General features: G+C 40.1%; 1 protein-coding gene across 2 annotated transcripts in view; it reads left to right on the top strand.

Moving 5' to 3' along the window:
- LOC114245664 (uncharacterized) overlaps window positions 1–26,426 on the top strand; it is an 89,572-nt gene that overhangs the window by 16,454 nt on the left and 46,692 nt on the right. The gene's annotated exons all lie outside the window — the stretch shown is intronic.

Genomic DNA, 26,426 nt, shown 5'->3' with positions numbered 1-26,426 from the left:
TATTAATGGACGTGGTCAGTGACAATAATTTCCAAAAAGGTGTCAGTCTTTTAGCCGACCTCAACAAAAAGCCGGTTGTCAATTCGGTTTTTTTTTTATCACCACAAAACTTTTTTGTGGGTGAACCGATATCCTCTTTTTTTTTTGGATACCAATTTTACCTCTGGTGTGATCTCGTTTATAAAGGTCTGACGGATATTTGTTCAATCATCCTTAATAATGCATATTCAATAGACTTCGATTACATTGATGATGTATTCATTCGATTTTTATCGAAGTGGGACTACATTTTGGTATTATAATTTTATATGTGAGTAAGAATCTTAATAAGAGAGCTCCTTGGATATGTTTGTTGTGTCTGGTGTAGCTTATGCTACCAGCGAATAGTGGTAGGTGATCCGTTCGCTGTTTCGCTTCGAATAGTTCCGATTATTAACGATACGACATGCCTAGAATTATCGAGAACATTTCTCACAAGTCGAGTATTTTCGATGTTTCCGCTATCTGACAATAGATGGCGATGTAATTCTCGAGTGTTTTAGATGCTACTAGATCCTTTGATATTCGTTTCGGCTATCCGGGGATAGATGGCGTTACTCTTGCCGGCGTAACGATATCGTCATCATCAAAGTCTGTCCACTGTCCACTGCTGAACATAGGTCTCTCCAACTAATGTCCAGTGTCACCTGCATCCAACGTGACCCAGCTATTCTCACTAGGTCGTCGGTATATCTGGTAGATAGCTGTCCCACACTGCGCTTGCCAGTACGTGGTCTCCACTCGAGGATATTTCTGTCCCATCGGCCGTCCGCGCTATATGCCCCGCCCGCTGCTAATTCAGTTAGGAAATATGAAAATAATAAAATAAAATAAAAAGTATTTATAGTTGGTTTAATAAATTAACATGTAGCAGTGTTCGCGTAATTATCGAAATTCAATCTTAATCACTAAGAATAAAGATCTAGATTCATTTTATTACATTTTTCACACACACACACATATAAACGTATACACATACACACGTAACGTGCCTTTTTTACGAGAAACGTGATGACACGGACAAAGCCTGCTAAACTGTTATATTATATGACGGAGTAGATGAGGATTAGAGGAGACGGAGGATGTAACGGAGGTGGACAATTGGCAGAGTTTTTTTTTTTTTTTTTATTATTGCCTCTGTGGGCAGACGAGCATACGGCCCACCTGATGGTGGGTGGTTACCGTCGCCCATGGACTTCAGCAATGCCAGGGGCAGAGCCAAGTCGCTGCCTACCGCTTAATACTCTCCACAAGCCTCGTTTGAAGAAGGACATGTCATAGCGCTCGGGAAACACCGTGGAGGGGAGCTCATTCCATAGCCGGATGGTACGTGGCAAAAAACATCTCTGGAAACGCACTGTGGATGACCGCAGTGGCTCCAGGTAGTATGGATGAACTCTACTCCGGTGGCGGGCGGTGCGATGGTAAAAACGAGACGTTGGTATCATCTCGAACAATTCCTCAGAGCACTCCCCATGGAACATGCGGTACAAAATACAGAGGGAACCGAAGTCCCTCCGCAGACCCAGAGGCTCCAAACGATCCGTGAGAATGGGATTATCGACAATCCGAACGGCGTGGCTTAGGTTCTCGAAGATTCTCGTAGATTCTCGGAGGTTCTCCCAGATTCTCGGTGGTTCCCGTAGAGTTCTCTGACGGGTTAGTGGGTTCTCGGATGTTCGGAGGGCTTCGGAGGGGTTAGTAGGTGTGACGGAGTGACCGGTGACTTCAGCGACTGACGCCACGTTATTTTTACAAAAGATGACGTCAGCGACCTTGACAATTACCACAGAGAACTCCATTGCGTTAACTGCTAACTTTAAAAACTCTTAGTTAACTAAATATTGACCTCGCGCCGACATATCTTTATATACATATTTCTTCTGTGCGTGTTTTTGTCACTGAACGCCTCCTAAACGGCTGGACCGATTTTAATGATTTTTTTTATGCGCTTGGGCGGCACCCTGGATGGTTTAGATTCAAAAATACACCCGGCAGATTTCGCCGCAGTGGGTATATAGGTTATTTATTTATAACTTCATATACTAGAAAGTATAAAGGCGGACTTAATGCCATAAACATTCTCTAACAGTCTACCTTAGGGGAGTGCAGAGATGGAGCTTGGTAGGTGTAGTGTGCAGGTGATATTACTTAAACATATGTGTATATGTAACATACATAATATTTATAGATACAAATACTCGTACTTAAATAAATACATATCATAAATATATCTATATATTAATACGTGAAGCAAAAACTTTGTATCCCTTTTTACGAAAATTGCGCGGACTGAGGAGTATGAAATTTTCCACACTTATAGAGAATATAGAGAAGAAGTGCACAATGCAAATTTTTTTTTTAAATAATGCATAAAAGATACATTAAATCAATAAAGAAAACATTACACACACTACATACCATGTATTTGACGCACACACGCATGCATACTATTTATTGTCAAACTTTTGTTCTTGACGTCTGTTGTCAAATTGAGAATAGATTAAATACTGTTTGTCTTTGTTAATATTTTTTACAGTGTAGTCTTGGCGAAATTTGTGATTATAGAAGTATAAAATACAATCATAATAGTGTACAAACTTACAATTCCAAATGATTATAGTCGAATTTCGACTACTGCGGGACCTCTAGTACATATAAAAACATATATAAACAAATATTATCAATTATCATTCCTTTTTATTACATATCTTTCCTAGAAACAGTTTATATGGCAAAACAACGTTTGCCGGGCCAGCTAGTATATTATATTATTATGTAACTATTAAATCGACTGGTAATTAATAGATCAGATAGCGATTACAAGCTACTCTTTATCCCGGAAAAATTAAACAAGTGTCATCATCTCTGGATAACGATTTCAACTAGTGTAGTTACCATTCGTATGCTACAACTAAAACTAAACGTTCTATCTAAACTAACTAACTAAACGCGTAACTGACTAAAAGTATGAACAAAATTCGAATTGCGAACAAACAGACGCACACATTAATTTAATATTGTAATTGTAATTTTGAAATATCTAGTGTTATCAGAATTACGAATGCTTACGTCATTGGGCTTATCAATAGCGAAGTAAGGTACGTCAACTGTGGAGGGTAGATATAATAAATAAATCGCAAGATATTTGACAGATGCCTGAATCTCGCTTACGACATTTTCAAGGTAAGCTCGCATATATACAAGTTCCGAACAACTACATTCGGACCCACTTCGATAAAGCGGCACGACACGAGAACCCTCTCATCGTGGCCGCCGGTAACTATATTTCCGATCCTGCGGACAGAATGGAAGGCAGTCGACGTCGCCCCAAACACGTCATCTCGGATCCTCCCGATCCACTAATGGTGCTTCTAGGTACTTCAAGCACCGTCACCGTTCTCGTCGAACCCGTCGCTTGCGACGAAGGTCTCGACGAGCAAATTAACTCTCAGACACAGCCCACTGAGTTTCTCGCCGGATCTTCTCAGTGGGTCGCGTTTCCGATCAGGCGGTAGATTCTGCGAAGCACGGCTCTTGCTAGGGTTCGTGTTAGCAACGTCATCAGGTTTGAGCCCCGTGAGCTCACCTACTAGCCACGGTTACGCTGAAATAGCCCCTAAGGCTATCAGTTTAGGTAGGAAAAAAAAAAACAACATTCGGACCGTCGCGTCGGTCTACCAAGCAATATCAACCGCTCGGTGAAAGATCTCCTTTGTCGTTTAAGCCTCCCAAAGGTAGAAGCAAGGAGCATCATCTCAGTGTATTAAAAAGTGTCCGCTGAAAGGGACCCAATTAAGATGGCGTCACTGTAGCATGTGGAAGGATTTTAAAAACAACGTCATAAACTGTGTATAGTTTCGCATCATCTTTTTGTTTTTTGGTGTTATTTCTAGTAACCTCTAGGGGTTATTCTAGATTCGCCGAGCTTGTAGGTGAGCTCACGGGGCTCAAGCCGGAAATTACTTACTTACTGGTGGTAGGACCTCTTGCTAGTCCGCACGGGTAGGTATCACCACCCTGCCGATTTCTGCCGTGAAGCAGTAATGCGTTTCGGTTTGAAGGGCGGAGCAGCCGTTGTAACTATACTGAGACCTTAGAACTTATATATATCTCAAGATGGGTGGCGCATTTACGTTGTAGATGTCTATGGGCTCCAGTAACCACTTAATACCAGGTGGGCTGTGAGCTCGTCCACCCACCTAAGCAATAAATAAAAAATGTTGCTAACACTGGCCCTAGCAAGAGCAGTGCTTCCCAGAATCTACCACCGGATCGGAAACGCGACCCACTGAGAAGATCCGGCGAGAAACTCAGTGGGCTGTGTCTATTGGTTAGCTTACTCTCCGAACCCTTCGTCGCAAGCGCCGGGTTAGACGAGGACGATGACCGATGCTTAAGGTACCTAAAAGCACCGTTCATGGATCGGGAGTATCCGTAATGACGTGTACCATTTCCGTAGCAAAGAAACAACGCATACCGGTTTGAGGAGGGGGGCAGCCGTTGTCCTATAGAACTGAGAATACCAAATCATGCCTAATAAAGGACTAACGTGCTGATATTAATTTGAATTATTTATTAACATTGATATAGCAAAGGTGATTTCCCTTGGTTTTTATACATATATGACTCTATTATCGGAATTTTATTAGTTTATAGATTATTTGAAAATCTGTTCATATACTTAAAACTTAGCTGTGGCTTATTTTTATTTGCTTTACACGCTTGGACGAGATCGCGGGCCATCTGAAAATGGTGATCAGAGTCCAAAGACAGAAATGAGAGACGGAAAGAGAGATAGAAAAGAGATAGAAAGAGCGATAGAAAGAGAGATAGAAAGAGCGATAGAAAGAGAGATAGAAAGAGAGAAAGAAAGAGAGATAGGAAGAGAGATAGAAAGAGAGACAAATGACTTCCACAACGAAGAAATAACGTCGTATAATAAAAATGTTATGCTTGATCACGGTTGGTTAGGCGTCTTATGAGCTCGCACGGGTAGGACCTGCCTGTTTCTGTCGTGAAGCAGTATTGCATTTCGTTTTGAAGAGCGGGGCAGCCGTTAGTATTACACAATTGAGGTCTACAGTTCACACGTGGTTCTTAAAGAATATGGATCTCCATGATGACCTGGAGCTTGACTCAATCAGTAATTATATACAGTCAGCATCAATACGCCACTTTGAGAAGGCGGTACGACACGGTAGGCAGCGGCTTGGCTCTGCCCCTGGCATTACTGAAGTCCAAGGGCGACGATAACCACTCACCATCAGGTGGGCCGCATGCTCGTCTGCCTACAAGGGCAATAAAAAAAAAAAAAAAATACGACAACCCTCTTGTCGTGACCGCCGGAAATTACATACCCGATCCTGTGGACCGAATCGTAAGCAGTCGACGTTGCCCTAAACACGTCATTACGGATCCTCCCGATCCATTAACGGTGTTTTTAGTACCTCAAGCATCGGTCACCGTCCTTGCCGATCCCGTCGCTTGCGACGAAGGTCTCGACGAGTAAATTAACCCATAGACACAGCCCACTGAGTTTCTGCCCGGATCTTCTCAGTGGGTCGCGATTCCGATCCGGTGGTAGATTCTGCGAAGCACCGCTCTTGCTAAGGCCAGCGTTAGCAGCACCTCCGGTTTGAGCCCCGAGAGCTCGCCTACAAGCTAGGGTAACGCTGATATAGCCTCTCAAGGCTATCAGCATAGGTAGGAAAAATAATACAGCTCACATCTCGAAATGAGTTACGGCATAAAAGCTCGGACTGTTCGCACTAGTACACGTATCTCCCGATAACCGATATGAGATCATACGCAAAAAAAAATTCTTCATACACCCTAATACCGGTAGATCATTAACATAGATTATAGATAATAATAAAAAATACAAGTATAAATTAATTCGTCGATTGTTTGAGGAGATCGCGACCGCCGTATCGATTACGATCGACATTATATGAACCGACTCGAAATATTCGTGTCGGTGTGATTATATTAATTATAATAACAACGATTGTAATCTTTTAATGGACGATCTAGGCGCGATAAACGCTTGGCGATTTGCCGACAGACTTCGACCGGTATTCCGTCGGTGTTGCCCGCAGAGTTTCACACCGGATTCCGCGAAACGCTGCTCTTGCTAGGGCTAGTGTTAGCAAATTCTGGACCTAGCTGGAATAACCCCTTAGGCTACTAGCGATTGTCGTATGTCGTATCACTCTTGTCAGAGCGGTCGTGGTCGTCATCCAGCATCATTGTTGTGGGCAGATGTTATGCGCCTCACGAGCAGTCGCCACTCCTCGCGGTTTGTGGTGAGCCTGGTACACTCATACAAACAGCCGCCAACCGCCGACTTGATCTGGTCGGTCCATCGCATGTGCAACCTTCCGCGCGGTCTGGTGCCTTCTACTTTTAGCGATTATATATATTCTAGCGGCCCGCCCTGTGCTTCGCTTGGGAAACAGCGCACGCGATGTAAAGAATTTTAGGTAATTTTTTTACACATTGGGTTACATTATTGGAGTTTCAGTAAGGATCCCTAAATTATTTTGAAAATATAATATATATTGCCTAAGTCACCCGGGGATAGCGAAGCGTTCCAACAGGGAAAGAATTTTTTAAATCGGTTCAATAGTTTCGGAGTATATTCAATACAAACAAACAAACAAACAAATCTTTCCTCTTTATAATATTAGTATAGAAGTATAGATTATATAGAACTAGCGATTAGGTAGGGAAAATGCCTATGTTTGCTTAACACTTCGCTTGCGTTGTATGGTTCAAAAGCCCTATACTATACGCGACTGTCTCGTGGTGGAACAATCAAAGCTGCGCTCATTCGCTCGCTTTTGGAGGCGATGGGCAATGTCCACATTACTTTGGGTATATTAAAAAACAGACTTTTATGAGGTCTATCAGGTGATGCACATAAAGAAGACCGATCTTGCTTCGAAAGACCTCTTACGCCCTGGCTGAAAGACCGTTCAAAACTTGCCAGTATATTAAAAACGTAACCACGAAAACTGCGAGCTTTTCGTAAAAATAAAAATAAAAACCGTACTCTCTCTCTCTCCTTAGTCGGCCTTTTCATTGCTGAAGGTCGTGTCTAGCTTGAAGCGCCGATCCCCTGACGCATCATGCCTCTCCACCTCTTCCTGTCCACGGCGCGGTTTTTATAGCCTCGGTTATTGGCATGCCTGTTAGCGTGTTTTCCGTACAAGCAGTTTTAATTATGCCTACAACTCGCTAGGACCGAAGGAAAATTTGCTACTAGTCTTAGTGGAATCCGAGACGGTCTTTTTTCATATTCAACACCCCAAAGCTGGGCTATCTCCTCGCCATTTTGGACAGTTCTAGCGCGAACTTGAATAGCAGATATCTTTAGTTAACACGCTGAGGGGATGTCGAACCCGTTTAATGGCAAGGGTTACGAACTATCATATTAACGAAGCTACCAAACCCAAAGTACGCAAGACAACTCAATCTAAATCTTGTGTGTTATCGCAGAGTCTATACAAACGCGCTATACGTCAGCTCTTAATGAAACTTTGCTCGTTTTTACAATAGTCTATAATAAAGTTACAAATGAATAAATCCACGGTGTTGGACAGTATCCGTGTGGACTCTTGTTCGACTCAGTTGTGGTCGGTTTTGAAGGGCTTTCCGTTAAGTGGTCACCGGAGTCCACTGGCATCAGCCAGGTTTATACCACTACCCACCTTCCGGCATAAGTTCGAAGTCTTAGTTTTTACAGTACAAGGGCTTTACTGTTGGTAGGATCTCTTGTGAGTCCGCACGGGTAGGTACCATCGCCCTGCCTATTTCTGCCATGAAGCAGTGATGCGTTTCGGTTTGAAGGGTGAGGCAGCCGTTGTAACTATACTTGAGACCTTAGAACTTACATCTCAAGGTGGGTGGCGCATTTCCGTTGTAGATGTCTAGGGGCTCCAGTATCCATTTTACACCAGGCGGGCTGTGAGCTTGTCCACCCAACTAAGCTATAAAAAAAACGGCTGCCCTTCAAACGGAAATGTATTACTGCTTCACGGCAGAAATAGGCAGGGTGGTGGAACCTAACCTTGGGCGCTCACAACACACTCTACCACCGTTAAAACCGGTCTTTCTCTCACGATGCTCGCAGACGGATATGTTCTTATCTTTTCTGGAGAGTTCTTTTATAGCTTTTTTTTTGCCTAATTAATTCTATTGCTGTGCTCAGCGATAATGTTTGTTAACGACAATCTTTTGGCAAGATAACGCGTATCAGAGATACTCTTGTATATAGGAAATACATGCATAATATACATCACCACATAGTGTAAAACAAAGTCGCTTTCTCTGTCCCTATATCTGTCTGTCCGTATGTATGCTTAAATCTTAAAAACTACGCAACGGATTTTGATGCGTTTTTTTTAAAAATAGAGTGATTGAAGAGGAAGGTTTATATGTATAATAACATCCATTAAATAGTGGAGAAATCAATAATAAATTACAGTTTCCGAAGCGAAGCGAGGGCGGGTCGCTAGTATCTAAATATAATACATTAAAATGGTTAGTAGTGTTTTCTCTGGTTCGTTGTCCGGCGTGTCTTTTACAATGAATTTACCTTACCTTCAGACAGCCCACTGATTTTCTCGCCGGATCTTCTCAGTGGGCCGCGATTCCGATCCATTGATAGACTCGACGAAGCGCTACTCTTGCTAAAGGGCCAGTGACAAACTCTCTGATCCGTTGGTAGATTCTGCTACTGATTCTGTTACTGGTGGCAGGACCTCTTGTGAGCTCGCACGGGTAGGTGCTTCTTTTTTATCGCTTCGATGGGTGAACGAGCTCACAGCCCACCTGTTGTCAAGTGGTTACTGGAGCCCATAGACATCTACAACGTAAATTCGCCACCCACCTTGAGATATAAGTTCTAAGGTCTCAGTATAGTTACAACGGCTGCCCCACCCTTCAAGCCGAAACGCATTACTGCTTCACGGCAGAAATAGGCAGGGCGGTGGTACCTACCCGCGCGGACTCACAATATGTCCTACTACCAGTAAAAACGGCTTCGCCACCCTTCAAACCGAAACGCATTACTGCTTCACAGCAGAAGCAGGCATAGCGGTGGTATCTACCCGCGCGGACTCATAAGAGGTCCTATCACCAGTAATTACGCAAATTATAATTTTGCGGGTTTGATTTTTATTACACGATGTTATTCCTTCGCCGTGGAAGTCAATCGTGAACATTTTTTGAGTACGTATTTCATTAGAAACATTGGTACCCACCTGTGATTCGAACACCGGTGCATCGCTCAACACGAATGCACCGGACGTCTTATACTTTAGACCACAACGACTTGTAAATGTAGTAGGATGAACTCTACTCCGATGGCGGGCGGTGCGATAGTAAAAACATCTCAAACAATTCCTCAGAACACTCCCCATGAAACATACGGTACAAAACACACAAGGAACCGAAGTCCCTCCGCAGACTCAGAGGCTACGAACGGTTCGTTAGAGTCCGTTCCGGTTATGACCTCATTAATCAATCCATCTGCTACGTCGTCATCAAATGACTAGTTTGTAATGATCTTGATACGAGCTACCCCTGAATGTGATTGTTCCATTGGATTTTATGACGTACCTTTTCAAAGATAAGTCTGAAGAGAGTCAAATGGACAGACAGTGGATTGGTTCTGTTTTCGACATGGTCACTGACAGATCCTTAGATTATTAAAGATAAGTCTGAGAGGAGTCGAATGGGCAGACAGCGGATTGGTTCTGTTTTCGACATACTCACTGACTGATCCTTAGATTATTAAAGATAAGTCTGAGAGGAGTCGAATGGGTAGATAGCGAATTGGTTCTGTTTTCGACATAGTCACTGACAGATCCTTAGGTTATTAAAGAGAAGTCTGAGAGGAGTCGAATGGGTAGACAACGGTTTGGTTCTGTTTTCGACATAGCCACTGACAAACCTTTAGGCTGGCTTTGGTTCATTAGTCTGGTCTGAACACGGACGAGGTCCCACCTCGCCCGTCGAACGCATTCGCACTATCATCACTAATCCGATTTGAATTCGAAGAAATCGATTTTGCACCAACCTTTTTTTATATCATCACATTTCGCGGAAGACCTCGCGACGATAACATCGATTTTTTCGTAATTCAAATCGTTTTCCACATTAGCAATGCGTTCTGAGCGAAGATTGCGCGTTTGTATCGCTCGATCTACATATTTCAGTAATTGGATTTAGATAAAGAATTAAGAGTAAAAGTATTTTTAGTTGCTTTATGACTGAATTCGTGTTACATCTAAGTACAAACTGTCACTGGAGCCAATAAGTATATTAGCGCAAATATCGACTTTATTTTATTTTGTCTACCTCAGCCGGTAACCTTAATTGGTTATGTCAGCGTAACTTAACTAGTAGGTGAGCTCACCGGGCTGTAACCTGAGGATATTACTAACATTAAGCCCTAGCAAGAGCAGTGCTTCGCTAGCTACCACCGGATCGGAAACGCGACCCACTGAGAAGATCCGGTGAGAAACCCAGTGGGCTTAATTGCCGACCTCACGCTAGGCGTGTAGTCGAAGTATGAATTCTATTACACAGAGGCTGTTCCGTCCTTCAAGCCAATACGTCACATAACAAATAGCCCGCCAGCGTGTCGGTAACCACTACTCGTGGACGTCAGAATTGCCGGATACGGATCTTCTCAGAGAGTCGCGTTTCCGTCCGGTTGTAGATTCTGCGAAGTACGACTCTTGCTAGAGTCCGTGTTAGCAACAACCTCAGGTTTGAGCCCCGTGAGCTCACCTACTTGCCCGGTGACGCTAATATGGTCTCTCAAGACCATTAGCTTAGATAGGAATATAAGGTGCACTGTGGAGGGAAGTTCATTCTAAGGCCAATTGGAATATGGGAATAATGGGCGGGTAGGAAGGCGAAGGATGGAATGACCATAAGTATTGATAGAGGTCCTTAAAATCTACACCAGGGTCGCAAGTCCATTTCTCCGAAATCCTCTCTTAGTAACGCGATTGACCCGACACCATGAATCTGTGGGGAGAATCTACGATATTGGTCTCGTTTGGAGACGCAATAAGGATGTACAGTGTGCTTAGTGCAAGTTTTTTTAATTTCTCGATCGCGTAATTGTATGGAGCTGTTCTTATACGGTCGTGAGGCAACGCAAAGCCTCCATCGCCCGAAACATGTCTTGTTTGATACCCCGGATTCACTCTCGGTGCTTTTAGGCCTCTCAAGCACCGGTCGCCGTCCTCGTCGATTACGACGAAGAGTTCGACGAGAGAACTGACCCATAGACACAGTCCACTGAGTTTCTCGCCGGATCTTCTCAGCGTTTCCGATCCGGTGGTAGATTCTGCGAAGTACTGCTCTTGCCAGGGCTAGTATTAGCAAATTCTCTCAGGTTGAGCCCGCAAGCTCATCTATCCTGGAATAGCCTCTTAGGCTACCAGCAAATAGTAAGGTAAAAAAATATGGAGTTGGAACATCGCCCCTAGCGGCAAACGCAGGAACACAGTCCAACTCCATACTAATTTGAGTTAACTTTAACGCGATCGGGAAGTTAAAAAACTCGGAGTAAGCAGATATGACTTCAAGCAGTAGAGATAAAGTCAGGTGAAGGGCTGTGCGATCTTAAAACAGATATGACGCGATCATTTGACGAGCGCTATGACATGTCCTTCTTCAAACGAGGCTTGTGGAGCGTATTAAGCGGTAGGCAGCGGCTCGGCTCTGCCCCTGGCATTGCTGAAGTCCATGGGCGACGGTAACCACTCACCAACAGGTGGGCCGTATGCTCGTCTGCCTACAAGGGCAATAAAAAAAAAATTCTTCAAAGCCCTTCTTCTATAAAATCAAGTAAATTGATTTAAATAAGTTCCCCTGAGCACGTGCAAAGAGCAATCTTATGCCCCTGTAAATATGCGTCTGTTTTGTTTGAAACAGTTTTTGGAAACGTTGTGGTCTAAAGGATAAGGCGGCCGGTGCGTTCGTATCGAGCGATGAGACAGTGCCGGTGTTCGAATCCCGCAGGAGAGTAAAAACAAAAAAAAAAAAATTGAATACTACTTAAATAATTAAGTACTTAAAACGTCCATGAATGACTTTGACTATTAAAAAGTAGTGGTTGCCCAGCGGTCGAAATTAAACCATAATTAATTTAAATATAAGTTTGAAAATTATTATAGTTCTATTGTCAAATCTTCTCGCTTCTATAATCACAGATCTCACCAAAGTTACACTATAGATAAATAATGTTAAAGACAAACAATATTAATCTATTCTCAATTATTAATACGTGAAGCAAAAACTTTGTATCCCTTTTTACGAAAATTGCGCGGACGGAGGAGTATGAAATTTTCAACACTTATAGAGAATATAGAGAAGAAGTGCACAATGCTAATATTTTTTTAAAAGAATGCAGAAAAGATACATTAAATCAATAAAGAAAACATTACACACACTACATACCGTGTATATGACGCACACACGCATGCATACTATTTATTGTCAAACTTTTGTTCTTTACGTCTGTGGTCAAATTGAGAGTAGATTAAATATTGTTTGTCTTTATTAATATTTTTCTATAGTGTAGTCTTGGCGAAATTTGTGATTATAGAAGTATAATAGTCTTTGAAAATAGAATCATAATAGTGTACAAACTTACAGTTTCAATCAATTATAGTCGAGTTTCGACTACTACGGGACTACTAGTTCTCAATTATTAGATCACAGACTTTAACAATAAACAAAAGAGTATATACGCGTGTGTGTATCAAATATGTCCATGGTAGTGTTTTTTTTATTCATTTAATGTATATTTAGGCATAATTAAATTAAAAAATTAACAATCTGCACTTCTTCTCTATATTCTTTATAAGTGTGGAAAATTTCATACTCCTCCGTCCGCGCAATTTTCGTAAAAAGGGGACAAAGTATTTGCTTCCCGTATTAATATTAAAAAGTGCATATAAGATTAATTACTGCATGGATGTATCTTCGTCTTATTTATATCTGCCGTGAAGTTGTTTTGCGTTTTAGTTTCAAAGGTGTGGGCAGTGGTCACACAATACAAATATGGCTTCGACCTCATGCAGCCTTCGTTAACACCTCACGCATACCTCACGCGTCTGCGGCCCGGTAAGTTGTCAGGGTTATTGACATATGTCGAGTATAGTTTTTTTACTGAACTTTGAGTTCATTCAATCACTCAGTAAATTTACATGCGAATGAAAGGTATTTTTTACTTTACAAAGAAAAACTGTGAATAAATCATGCACAATCATCTAGCCCCAAATTAGGTTTCCCTGTGTTATGGGACCGGAGATTGACATACATACAGACGAAAACCAAACTGGTGATAGGACGTCTTGTGAGTCCGCGCGGGTAGGTACCACCACCCTGCCTATTTCTGCCGTGAAGCAGTAATGCGTTTCGGTTTGAAGGGTGGGGCAGCCGTTGTAGCTATACTGAGACCTTAGAACTTATATCTCAAGGTGGCTGTGAGCTCGTCCATCCATCTAAGCAATAATAAATAATAGTTTAAAAAAACTAACAAATTACGCTTTTATAGAAAATCTAACTAAAAAAATAGAAAATAAATTTTAATAAAGTAACAATAGTGTAAGAAAAAATGATTTTATTGTAAAAAAAGCGTGGGCTGCTTTTCAGGATATTAGACAAAACAATCCTTCTACTCATATCTGTTCATAAAGTTTTATAACTACTGATACCAAGCACCCAACGCTTTTTTTTACAATAAAATAATTTTTTCTTACACTATGCTTAATTCAAATTTATTAAAATTCTATTTTTTAAGTGGATTTTCTATATAAGCGTATTTGGTTAGTTTTTTTTAAACTATTATTTATTTTTCATTTTGTAGTTGAATTTAAACTTTTTTAATTTTTTTTTTAATATTTTTTTTATGTTGAACTGTCATTGGTCCTTAATAAGTACCAAATACCAAATTTCGAGTTAATCCGACGTTTTGAAAATCATGTTCAAAGATTCCGTTACATACATACATACAAACATACATACGTCTGAAGCTAATAAAAGCGTATTAAAAAAAATGAATCTAACTACAAGAATTAATATGCAAAATTTATCAAGTCATATGCGTTGTATAATTTAATATTGTGTATCGCAACATATCAGCTGTATCTATTTCAGAAATACTGTAGATAAGACGGTTGTCTGGAAGAGATCGTTTTAAGCAATAAGACAACCTATTTTATAACAATACCAGCCTGTTGACTGATTATCGATGTTAATTGTATTTTGGGTTTCAATAAAATCTCTCTCTCTCTCTCTCTCTTTTGACCTTCATTTTGATTTTGTTTTGAAACATTTATTTAGTCTCTACGTAAATAAGAATAAAATGGCGGTAGTTCTTTTGACGTTCAACAAGTATCTATATATTAATACGTGAAGCAAAAACTTTGTACCCCTTTTTACGAAAATTGCGCGGACGGAGGAGTATGAAATTTTCCACACTTCTAGAGAATATAGAGAAGAAGTGCACAATGCTAATATTTTTTTTAAATAATGCATAAAAGATACATTAAATCAATAAAGAAAACATTACACACACTACATACCATGTATATGACGCACACACGCATGCATACTATTTATTGTCAAATTGAGAATAGATTATATATTGTTTGTCTTTGTTAGTATTTTTTATAGTGTAGTCTTGGCGAAATTTGTGATTATAGAAGTATAAAATACAATCATAATAGTGTACAAAGTTACAATTCCAATTAATTATAGTCGAATTTCGACTACTACGGGACCTCTAGTCTATTTTCATTTATGCTGAATAATTTTTTTTTGATTTGATTTGATTTGAATCCCGACGAAAAAAACAAAGAAACTTTAAATCACATAACTTTATCACTACAGTTGTTTAGATAAAAGCGGCTATAAAACGGATTTACGATGTTTAAGTTTAACTGTAATTATCTTTATTAGTGAAATATACTTTACTAGATTTTGCCCGCGAAATCGTCCGCGTGAAATATTACCTGCCTCTTAGCCCACTGAGTTTCCCGCCGGATCTTCTCAGCGGGTCGCGTTTCCGATCCGGTGGTAGATTCTGCGAAGCACTGCTCTTGCTAGGGTCAGTGTTAGCAACACTCCGGTTTGAGCCCTGTGAGCTCACCTGTTAGGGTGAAGTTGAAATAGCCTCTCAAGGCTATCAGCATAGGTAGGAAAAAAAAACCTACCTCTTCATTTTATATAGAAAGTGAAAATATTTTGGAATAATAGAATGTTAAGCTATTTAAGGTACCAAAATCACGCTTTTTAACCGACTTCAAAAGAGGAAGTTATCAATTCGACCATAATATTTTTATATATGTATGTTCACCGATTTCTCGAGAGAGTTTGAAATGATTTTGATAAAAAAAAATTTTTGTTCAATATGGTAAACTTCCCGAATGGTCCTGCAATCATCAAGATCTGATCAAGAAAGATCTGTGATTGTCAAAGCCTATCTTGACTTGGGTGTTTCAATGTTGTAATGAACAACGTATTTATTTGGATAGGGATTAATATCATCTTCATAAAAAAACACGTTCACAAATAATGGTTTATTTTAGAACAAATTTTGGTTAGCATAAAAAACGTTATAGTGAGCCAACCTTTAAATATAGACATACTGATGAAAGGCGATTGCATGCAGCAGAGATGCGAATGTTGCGAAGGATGTGTGGAGTAACGAGAATGGCTAGAATACGGAATGTTAGAGGAAGTCTGAAAGTGGCACCTGTGACAGAGAAGCTGAGGAGTGCGCGTTTGGGATGGTATGGACGAAATGAAAATGAGGTTGTTAAGAGAGTGTTAACTATGAATGTGGAAGGATTTAGAGGAAGAGGTAGACCTAAGAAGAAATGGATGGATTATGTGAAAGACGATATGGGTAGGAGGGGAGTGAGCGAAGAAATGGTATATGATAGAAGAGTATGGAAGGAGCAAACATGTTGCGCCGACCCCAGTTGACTGGGAGAAGAGCAGGATAATGATGATGATGATGACTGTCCAGGATTTTTTTTTAAACTTTTAAAGGAGAACAATTTTGTCATACATAATTTTAGCGTAACTTTAACCGTTTTTAAAAAAAAACTTTTACTTAAAGTTAAAACTTTAACTTTAACCGCAGCGGACGCAGCGGAAGCTCTCAAAAGGAAAAAAAACCCCGAATTTGAAACATTCGTTAATTGGTACTCCGCTTGTATTAGTCTTAGCGTGATGTTATAAAGCCTTCCTATAGCCTATAGCCAAGAAAATTGCTTTAAGTATAAAAAACTAGTATTGAGTCTGTGTTCAAAAAAAAACTAGGAATTACACATTCAAACCGCTGCGATTGGACACGAATAGTTAAAATATTTTTTATAAAGCCCTACTGATTAGCAATTTCGAATCTACAAAAGATCTCTATCTAGTTTTATCTGTGGTTAAATTTGCGCATATATTCTTTGTACGTAAAAAAAAAAAAAAATAATTATCGAATGGATAATCTATTCCGGGAAAAGTGAATTGACATAAGCCAATTATGTTTACAAATTACATTAATTAAACACGATTGGTTGATATTTCGATAATATCGTTTTAATCGACCGTATAATAAATAAAGTTATATGTTAATTCAATCTAAAATAATAGAGTGTATTAATTTTTTTTTCGTTTTAAAACTGGAAATTATTGATGCCATAGATTTGGCCGATACAGACAACACAAAACATCTATTTTAAACTAGCTAGCTGACCCAGCAGACTTTGTAGTGCCTCAATCGATAAATAAAAGACCTAAACTTTATTTAATTCCGAGAATTTTCATATTTATCTACCGTTTAAACCTTCCCTGAACTTCCACAAAGTAAAGTAGCATAATTCAAGACCAAAATTAGCCAAGTCGGTCCAGCCGTTCTCGAGTTTTAGCGAGACTAACGAACAGCAATTCATTTTTATATTTAAAGATTATGTTCTGCCGTAACTAATGCTGAATGTTTTTTTTTTATTGCTTAGATGGCTGGACGAGCTCACAGCCCACCTGGTATTGAGTGGTTACTGGAGCCCATAGACATCTAAAATGTAAATGCGCCACCCACCTTGAAATATAAACTTCTAACGCCTCAGTATAGTTACAACGGCTGCCCCGCCCTTCAAACCGAAACGCATTAATGCTTCACGGCAGAAATAGGCAGGGTGGTGGTACCTACCCGTGCGGACTCACAAGAGGTCCTATCACCAGTAATAATTCATCTCACGGGTCTATGATTCTGGTCTGACGTGCTGGGTTGATGCCCGATGTAGTCGTGCCATACCTCGGGCGTGGTTCAAACAACCTGGGTAATTAATTAAAGTGGCGTCCGTTCAACTATCGAAATTCGACTTTAAATAATGCTATTCTAAAGACACTAATTCATTTATATATGTATAATTATATAGAATGTTCTAAAAATGGTTGAACAATTATAAAATACTTTTTTTTTATTACTTAGATGGGTGGACGAGCTCACAGTCCACCTGGTGTTGACCTTGAGATATAAGTTCTAAGGTCTCACTCGTATAGTTACAACGGCTGCCCCACCCTTCAAGCCGAAACGCATTACTGCTTCACGGCAGAAATAGGCACGGTGGTGTTACCTACCTGTGCGGACCCACAAGAGGTCCTACCACCAGTAATTACGCAAATTATAATTTTGTGGGTTTGATTTTTATTACACGATGTTATTCCTTCACCGTGGAAGTCAATCGTGAACATTTGCCGAGTACGTATTTCATTAGAAAAATTGGTACCCGCCTACGAGATTCGAACACCGGTGCATCGCTCAACACGAATGCCCTACTTAATACTTTAAACTACTACAATACGTATTTGCGTTTTCTCTACACTTTTAAGAAAACAACATTTAAAGCCTTTATTTTCCACGAATTATTATTTTACACAGTATTATTGAATTGAGTAAAACTGAACTACTATTTTTTTCCTCAATGGCAGTGTTCAGTCAATTTATTTAAGGAAAACCATTTTTAGCAGTAAAAAGGTTAATAAATAAAAAGTAAATTGTGCCTATTTCTGCTAAAAAACAATCATATATTTCGATTCTCGTGGTATATTTTGCAAAACAGTTTCAAGCCTTGACTTCGCGGTGTGCCATCACGTTGTAATGTCCATGGACTTCAGCGTATACCAGGCACCGCGTCAGCCGTGTCAACTAGGCTTGCCAATAAAAAAAATGTTTTGGAGGGAGACAAATCATTTTATTTACGGCCGGTTGATTTTTTTTTCTGTCATGTTTCTATCTCTATGGCACTGACCTCTGTCGTACAAGCGTAACGGAGGTCAGTGCCCTGTGTTAAATTATTTTTATCTGTGAAATTTGTCAAATTTGACGTTCTCTCATTTTTCGAAATTTGATTTATGTAACATTTTAATTTTAACTGTTTGCTCTTTAAAAGCGTAGGTACATAATATTTGATTCGCAAAATCGAACGTAATTTATTGTAATATAGTACCTTATTAACATTTCCATAGTTAGAATATTTTGTCGTGCAGTCAAATAACAGTGAATAGTTTTCGGCGGGAAAGTGAACTTAACCGACGATATGATAACTTTTTTTTTTAAATATCGTCGAAGGGAAGCTAGACCTCGCGGCCCAACAATTTGTTGGGTGGTTCCTGTCGCTCATGGACATCGAGCAAGTCGCGTCCAATCGCTATTTAACTGTTTTCGACAAATTAGTATTCCTTTCTTTTAAATCTAAAAGTGTAATAGTGGACGATTATGAATTAAAACCGCTGGACTTCACCCCCTTCGAACGGAAACTGATTACTGCTTGACATTAGAAATAGGCACTTTATAACTTACGTAATTTTTGTGTAAATGTCGCATCAATTAGCAGTTTTAATGATATTGAAAAAAAAAACAACCCGGGATATAACAGTGACATAACTAAATCATACGGTATAAAAGTTCGAAATCGTGCTTGCGTAAGAAAATCGCATAAATTAGCAGCTTGAATGATATTGAAAAAAAAAACAGCCCGGGATATAACAGCGACCTAAATAAATCGCAGGGTATAAAAGATCGGAATTGTGCTTTGCCTAATAAAAGATTGAAAAAAAAACAACCCGGGATATAACAGTGACTTAAATAAATCATACGGTATAAAAGTTCGGAATCGTGCTTGCGTAAGAAAGTCGCATAAATTATCAGCTTTAATGATATTGAAAAAAAAAACCACCCGGAATATGGCAGCGACTTCAATAAAATCGTACGGTATAAAAGTTCATTAGGGTCCAAGGATATTTTTCTTGGTATAAGTGCTTGACCGATGGACCTAGTGAAAATCTCTCGGTCACGCGGAAACGGGGTCCGTTTCCGCGTGACCTTAACCTTACTGGAGAATAACTGGATAGACCTATGTTCAGCAGTGGACAATGGACAGTTTTTTTTTGTTACTACCTAAGCTGGTAGCCTTGAGAGACTTTTTTTTTTTATTGCCTTTGTAGGCAGACGAGCATACGGCCCACCTGATGGTGAGTGGTTACCGTCGCCCATGGACTTCAGCAATGCCAGGGGCAGAGCCAAGCCGCTGCTTACCGCTTAATACTCTCCACAAGCCTCGTTTGAAGAAGGACATGTCATAGCGCTCGGGAAACACCGTGGAGGGGAGCTCATTCCATAGCCGGATGGTACGTGGCAAAAAATACCTCTGGAAACGCACTGTGGATGACCGCAGTGGCTCCAGGCAGTATGGATGTACCCTACTCGGTGGCGGGCGGTGCGATGGTCAAAACGAGATGCCACCTGATGGTGAGTGGTTACTGTCGCCCATGGACGTTTGTCGACCGTTAAAATACATTCATTCTTGATTAATTATTAAAATGCACGCACGTACAGACACAGCGTACATTCGCGATTTCACTATACGTATCTATCGAAGTTATTATTTATGAAGTCACACCAATAACTCATTTGGGTAAATAATAATAAAAAACCTACAGATCTTCGATATCGAAATTGTATTTCTCGAATACATTTAGGAACTTGTTTTCTGATTCGATAAGGCGTTTAGCTATCGCGTTTTAAACATCAGACCGCTGAGTTTCCTGTGGGATCTTTTTAGCGACTTATGATTCTGATGCAGTAGTAGACGCATTCGCGAAACAATTGAAGATGACTAATCTCGGATCCTTCCGATTCACTAACGGCGCTTTTAGGTACCTCAAGCACCGGTCACCGTTCTCGTCGAACCCGACGCTTGCGACGAAGGGCTCGACGAGTAAATTAACTCACAGACACAGCCCACTGAGTTTCTCGCCGGATCTTCTCAGTGGGTCGCGTTTCCGATCCGGTGGTAGATTCTGCGAAGCACGACTCTTGCTAGGGTTCGTGTTAAGAACGTCGTCAGGTTCGAGCCCCGTGAGCTCACCTATTAGTTAAGGTTACGCTGGAATAGCCTCTCTAGGCTACCAGATTAGGCAGGAAAAAAAAAAAAAAACTACTATATGGCACTACGTGGGAATGAGGCGTTCGCTCCTGGCCTTTTCATTTTTCATTATTATTATTATTTTGTAATTGTATTTTTTGACTTGTTTTTTCGTTTATTGCAAATATTGTTACTTATTTAAAAATAAAAATAAAATATTTGAGAAAAAACAAAAAAAAAGCCCGCTGAGTTTGTTTCGCCGGTTCTTCTCAGGACTGTGGCTTTTTTTGGAACCGGTGGTAGTGTTAACATTGTTATTTATATTTTGACATTCAACAAGTGTGTTATACTGACATCTAAGTTGAAATAAATTATTTTGAATTTGAATTTGAATTTGAGTTATCGCGTTTTAAACATCAGACCGCTGAGTTTCCTGTGGAATCTTCTTAACGGCTTATGATTCTGATTCAGTAGTAGATGCATTCGCGAAGCAATAGAAGATGACTAATCTTGGATCCTTCCGATCCACTAACGGTGCTTTTAGGTACCTCAAGCACCGGTCATCGTCCTCGTCGAACCCGTCGCTTGCCCCCAGTTGCACCCACAGGATCTTCTCAGTGGGTCACGTTTCCGATCCGGTGGTAGATTCTGCGAAGCACGGTTCTTGCTAGGGTTCGTGTTAGCAACGTCGTCAGGTTTGAACCCCGAGAGCTCACCTACTAGTTAATGGTACGCTGAAGTAGCCTATCAGCATAGGTAGGAAAAAATGCATTTGAGCTGTTAGGTTTTACTACCCTTATCGACTGCTCTCCCACCTGTCCCGGCGAAGCAGGAAAGGGTATCAATCGGGCCACCAATTTTTTTTATTGCCCTTATAGGCAGACGAGCATACAACCACCTGATGATGAATGGTTACCGTCGCCCGTGGACTTCAGCAATGCCAGGGGCCACCTTATCCTTTTGTTTAAAAAGGGTGCTTAGTGTTGCGGGATTAAAAAGCCTAAAGCCTTCGTGAATTACAGTTGAAAAGTGGATGTCAACTGCACAAAGAAGAATTAAGTCTGTGACTAATAGTTTTAAGCTAGCGCGCTTATCTACATTATAATAATATTAATAATAATAAAGCCCGTTTATTTCCAATCCACAAAAATAATAAATAAAGATTTACTAACAATGATGCCACGTTAACTTGTCCCGTGCTAAGTTCGTAAAAAACTTGTGTTACAGGTACCAGATAAGGGAAATAAATGTAAGATTTTTATTATACACATACATATATTTAATATACATCCATAACTCTGGAAAATACATTTTATATTTATCATACAAATATCTTCCCTTGGCGGGATTTGAACCCGCGACCCCCTTGTGTAGTGACCATGTCACTTACCACTACACCAGACGGCCGTTAAATCGTTAATCGATATTACATGTAATTTAATGTATGCCATGAGTATTAAATTGTAACTATTATACTGAGAACTTAGAGCTTATATCTCAAGGTGGGTAGCGCATTTACGTTGTAGATGTCTATGGGCTCCAGTGACCACTTAACACCGGGTGAGCTGTGAGCTCGCTCACACGTCTTATCCTTTAGGCCACGACGACTTTCAAATTATATTATTATAAGTTCTAAGGTCTCAAGTATACTTAACAACGGCTGCCCCACCCTTCAAACCGAAACGCATTACTGCTTCACGGCAGAAATAGGCAGGGCGGTGGTACCTAACCGCGCGAAGACATCCTACCACCAGTAAAAGACAAAACAAAATTGTAATTACAGTAACTTCATTATATTGGAATTAACCTACTAATGTTATAAATGTGAAAGTTTGTAAGAGTGTATGGATGTATGTTTGTAACTCTCACGCAAAAATTACTGAATGGATTTTAATGAAACTTTACAATAATATAGCGTATACATCAGAATAACATATACGCTATAATTTATAAACATATAGTGCGTAAATTACCCAAAATATAACGATAAGTGTCAATTAAGTAGAGAAAAAGTCTGCCATCTGCGAGGTATTCTGGCGTGCGCTGCAAATACCACTAAAGTTACACGTATATAAACTATTATAGAGATGTTTATCTTAAATAGTCCTACAAAACAGGCCGCGCGAGCATTTTTTTTCTTGCTTAATTGTGTGGACGAGCTCACAGCCCACTTGGTGTTAAGTGGTTACTGGAGCCCATAGACATCTACAGTGTAAATGCGCTACACACCTTGAGATATAGTTCTAAGGTCTCAGTATAGTTACAACGGCTGCCCCGCCCTTCAAACCGAAACGCATTACTGCTTCACGGCAGAAATAGGCGGGGCGGTGGTACCTACCCGTGCGAACTCACAAGAGGTCCTACCGCCAGTAATTACGCAAATTGTAGTTTTGCTGGTTTGATTTTTATTGCACGATGTTATTCCTTCACCGTGGAAGTCAATCGTGAACATTTGTTGAGTACGTATTTCATTAGAAAAATTGGTACCCGCCTGCGGGATTCGAACACCGGTGCATCGCTCGACACGAATGCACCGGACGTCTTATCCTTTTTAGGCCACGACGACTTAATTAAATATATATCTAATATATCTATGTTTTATGTCTAAGGCATTATCGCTAAAATATTGAACCATAAACACAATAAAAATAGATAATTTATTACTAACGCAATTCGATATTGATCCTTATATCGAAATAAATACTTTTATTGCATCTGGTATCAATAATAGATTACTGATCCCAAAGCGAAGCGAGAGCGAGTCACTAGTGTAATTCATCATCATCATCATCAGCCTTTATCTGCCCACTGCTGGACATAGGCCTTCCCCAATGTCTTCCACATAATGCGGTCCTCCGCCTTCCGCATCCAACGACTTCCCGCCGTGCGCACTAAGTCGTCAGTCCACCTGGTTGGAGGACGCCCCACGCTCCTGGTACCTATCCGTGGCCTCCATTCGAGGACTTCCTCCCCCACCTGGCGTCGCTGGCTCGACAGATGTGACCGGCCCATTGCCACTTAATAATTTAGTTTAATTATAAAACTAAAAATCGTCTTAAGAATCCCCTAAATATTTTAATTATTAACTAATTCTATATTACGTAGACAGTCGCGTGTGAGTCTGGTTTAATTCTAATGCTTAGGTGCTTAGAAGAATTGTATGTGATTTTGATTTACGGAATAGTCGCGTTATTCTGCACTGCCAACAAACCGGTCATCTTCGGTAAAGACTTTAACTTTTCCCCGACACACGATCCTTCAAACGAGATCTGAAAACAGATCTTGACGGTACACGGCGCCTTGCTCCGCCCACGGAAACGCCGATATACGAAAAACAATTCGGTTAATGTGCTTTATAAACTACAGTTACAACTCTTGTAGCTCTGATCGTTAATAAAAAATAAAATCAAAAACGACATTGGATATTAATGGCGCTGGCTGCCATATTGAAATAAAAACAAAAACCATTGAGTGAGTGCAACGTAAAAAAAAAAAATTTTAGCGGAATTCGGAAAAAGCGCGCGAAAAATAAACTAGAATAAACACCAACAAGAAAATTTGCCTTTAAAACGACATTTGAATCAAAAAACATATCCTTTTTTTGTTGTATTACGTTAGATTTTAATTCATAGATGGTTTATTAAGTGATGATAACATTGAATTGATCTGATAAATGATAAAATGTATAAAAGTTAACGTTCAAATGTACCCCGGTGCTCGTTCAGCAAGCAATATGTGAACGTATCTTCGAAATGTTAAGGTAAAAAATAGAAAAAAAAATATTATTAGATTTGTGCTTTTTTTTCTATATTTCTCCGCTGGTAGCCTAAGAGGTTATTCTAGCTACGCCCGGACGGAAAAGGAATTGTTTTACCAATAATACTCTATTGTGACTGATTTAGTTTGGATTGAAACTAATAAAAATAACTGTGATAGTTTTTTTTTTTTGGTGTCGCTCACATGTAAAGTGATAAAAGTGTATTTTTTTTTAAAGACGCGTGTTTTTTTGTTAACTTTTATTTCAAGACGCGTGTTTTTGCGTATCACTTTGAAAGGAGATTTGTTATGCTGTATAATAGTGAAATTGAAGTTGTTACGCCTGGATTCTGGTGACCACTTACCACCGGGTTCGCCCTAGGTTCATTGACCCGTCTATTCAATAGATAATTAGTTGTAGATGTGTAGACAAGCTTTCATCGCATTTAGTATTGAGTGGTAGCCGGAGTCCGCTGACGTCATTAATAGCGTCGATTTCTCGATCGTATTTTAAGCAGCAATTTTATTTATGGGTTCCGGAGACATTACTGTTTCGCGAGATTTAGGTAGATGGTGGTACCTAGCTGTGTGGGTTCATAATATGCTCTACCACCACAAATTTATTAAATTAAGTCGTCGTGGTCTAAAGGATAAAGTGGGGCAAATGGTGCATTCGTATCTAGCGATGCACCGGTGTTCGAATCCCGCAAGCGGGTACCAATTTTCCTAATGAAATACGTACTTAAAAAATGTTCACGATTGACTTTCATGATGAAAGAATAACATCGTGTAATAAAAATCAAAACCAACAAAATTATAATTTGCGTAATTACTGGTGGTAGGACCTCTTGTGAGTCCGCACCACCACCCCGCCTATTTCTGCCGTGAAGCAGTAATGTGTTTCGGTTTGAAGGGCGGGGCAGCCGTTGTAACTATACTTAGAACTTATATCTCAAGGTGTGTGGCGCGTTTACGTTGTAAATGTCTATGGGCTCCAGTAACCACTTAACACCAGATGAGCTGTGAGCTCGTTCACCCATCTAAGCAATAAAAAAAGTTTCCCTGGTCGCGGTAGTAAAAACAGTTGCAATTGCGTCCGGGATTCGCGAAGGCTGATAACAATAACAGTACGGTACTAACGAAGCGACAGAATTGAAATCACTAAACATTATTGATCTTTGCTTGCGTTGTATCTGTCTTATGATATTACCACGACATTACGGATCCTCCCGATCCATTGACGGTGCTTTTAGGTATCTCAAGCACCGGTCACCGTCATCGCCGAACCGGTCGCAATGACAACAAACCGTTGAGAATTTTAAAGCGGCAACTTTGTTACTGGTTCGGTTACCCATCTTAGGGCTGCTTATACACCAGCTCAATGCTGTCAATGCTCGGCCCAAGACCTCAAAGTCTTGCGAGGGTCAAAAACGGAGCGGCAACTAGGTTTAAGAAAACTATTAAAGAACATCTGTGCAATAAAGCTTACTATAAAGTCAATGATTATCTAGAAGATTGCACAAAGTGGGGATGAGTTGCTCGCTCCGGGCATTTCAATATTGCAATAATAGTTACGTTATAATATTCATTGTAAAAATTAATATTAAAAAAATAATCTAATATTTAAAAAAAGAGACATGCCCGCTGAGTTTCTTGCCAGTTCTTCTCAGAACGGAGGCTAGGTTTTGTGAATTGGCGGTAGTTCTTTTTGACGTTCAACAAGTATATACTTTCATTTATCTATATATATAATTTTTTTATTATTATTTTTTATTGGCTAGATGGGTGGACGAGCTCACAGCCCACCTGGTGTTAAGTGGTTACTGGAGCCCATAGACATCCACAACGTAAATGCGCCACCCACCTTGAGATATAAGTTCTAAGGTCTCAGTATAGTCACAACGGCTGCCCCGCCCTTCAAACCGAAACGCATTACTGCTTCACGGCAGAAATAGGCAGGGCGGTGGTACCCAACCGCGCGGACTCACAAGAGGTCCTACCACCAGTAAAAATTGCTGTTCGTTTTTAATCATGTCTCGCTAAAACTCAAGAACGGCTTGACCGATTTGGCTAATTTTGGTCTTGAATTATTTGTGGAAGTCCAGAGAAGGTTTAAAAGGTTAGATAAATATGAAAATGTTCGGAATTAAATAATAATAACAATTTTGTTTT

This window comes from Bombyx mandarina, chromosome 02 (genome assembly GCF_030267445.1).
Source record: "Bombyx mandarina strain Sakado chromosome 02, ASM3026744v2".
Lineage (NCBI taxonomy): Eukaryota > Metazoa > Arthropoda > Insecta > Lepidoptera > Bombycidae > Bombyx > Bombyx mandarina.
Note: the sequence above shows the minus strand (reverse complement) of the source record. Positions and strands in the feature narration are given on the sequence as shown.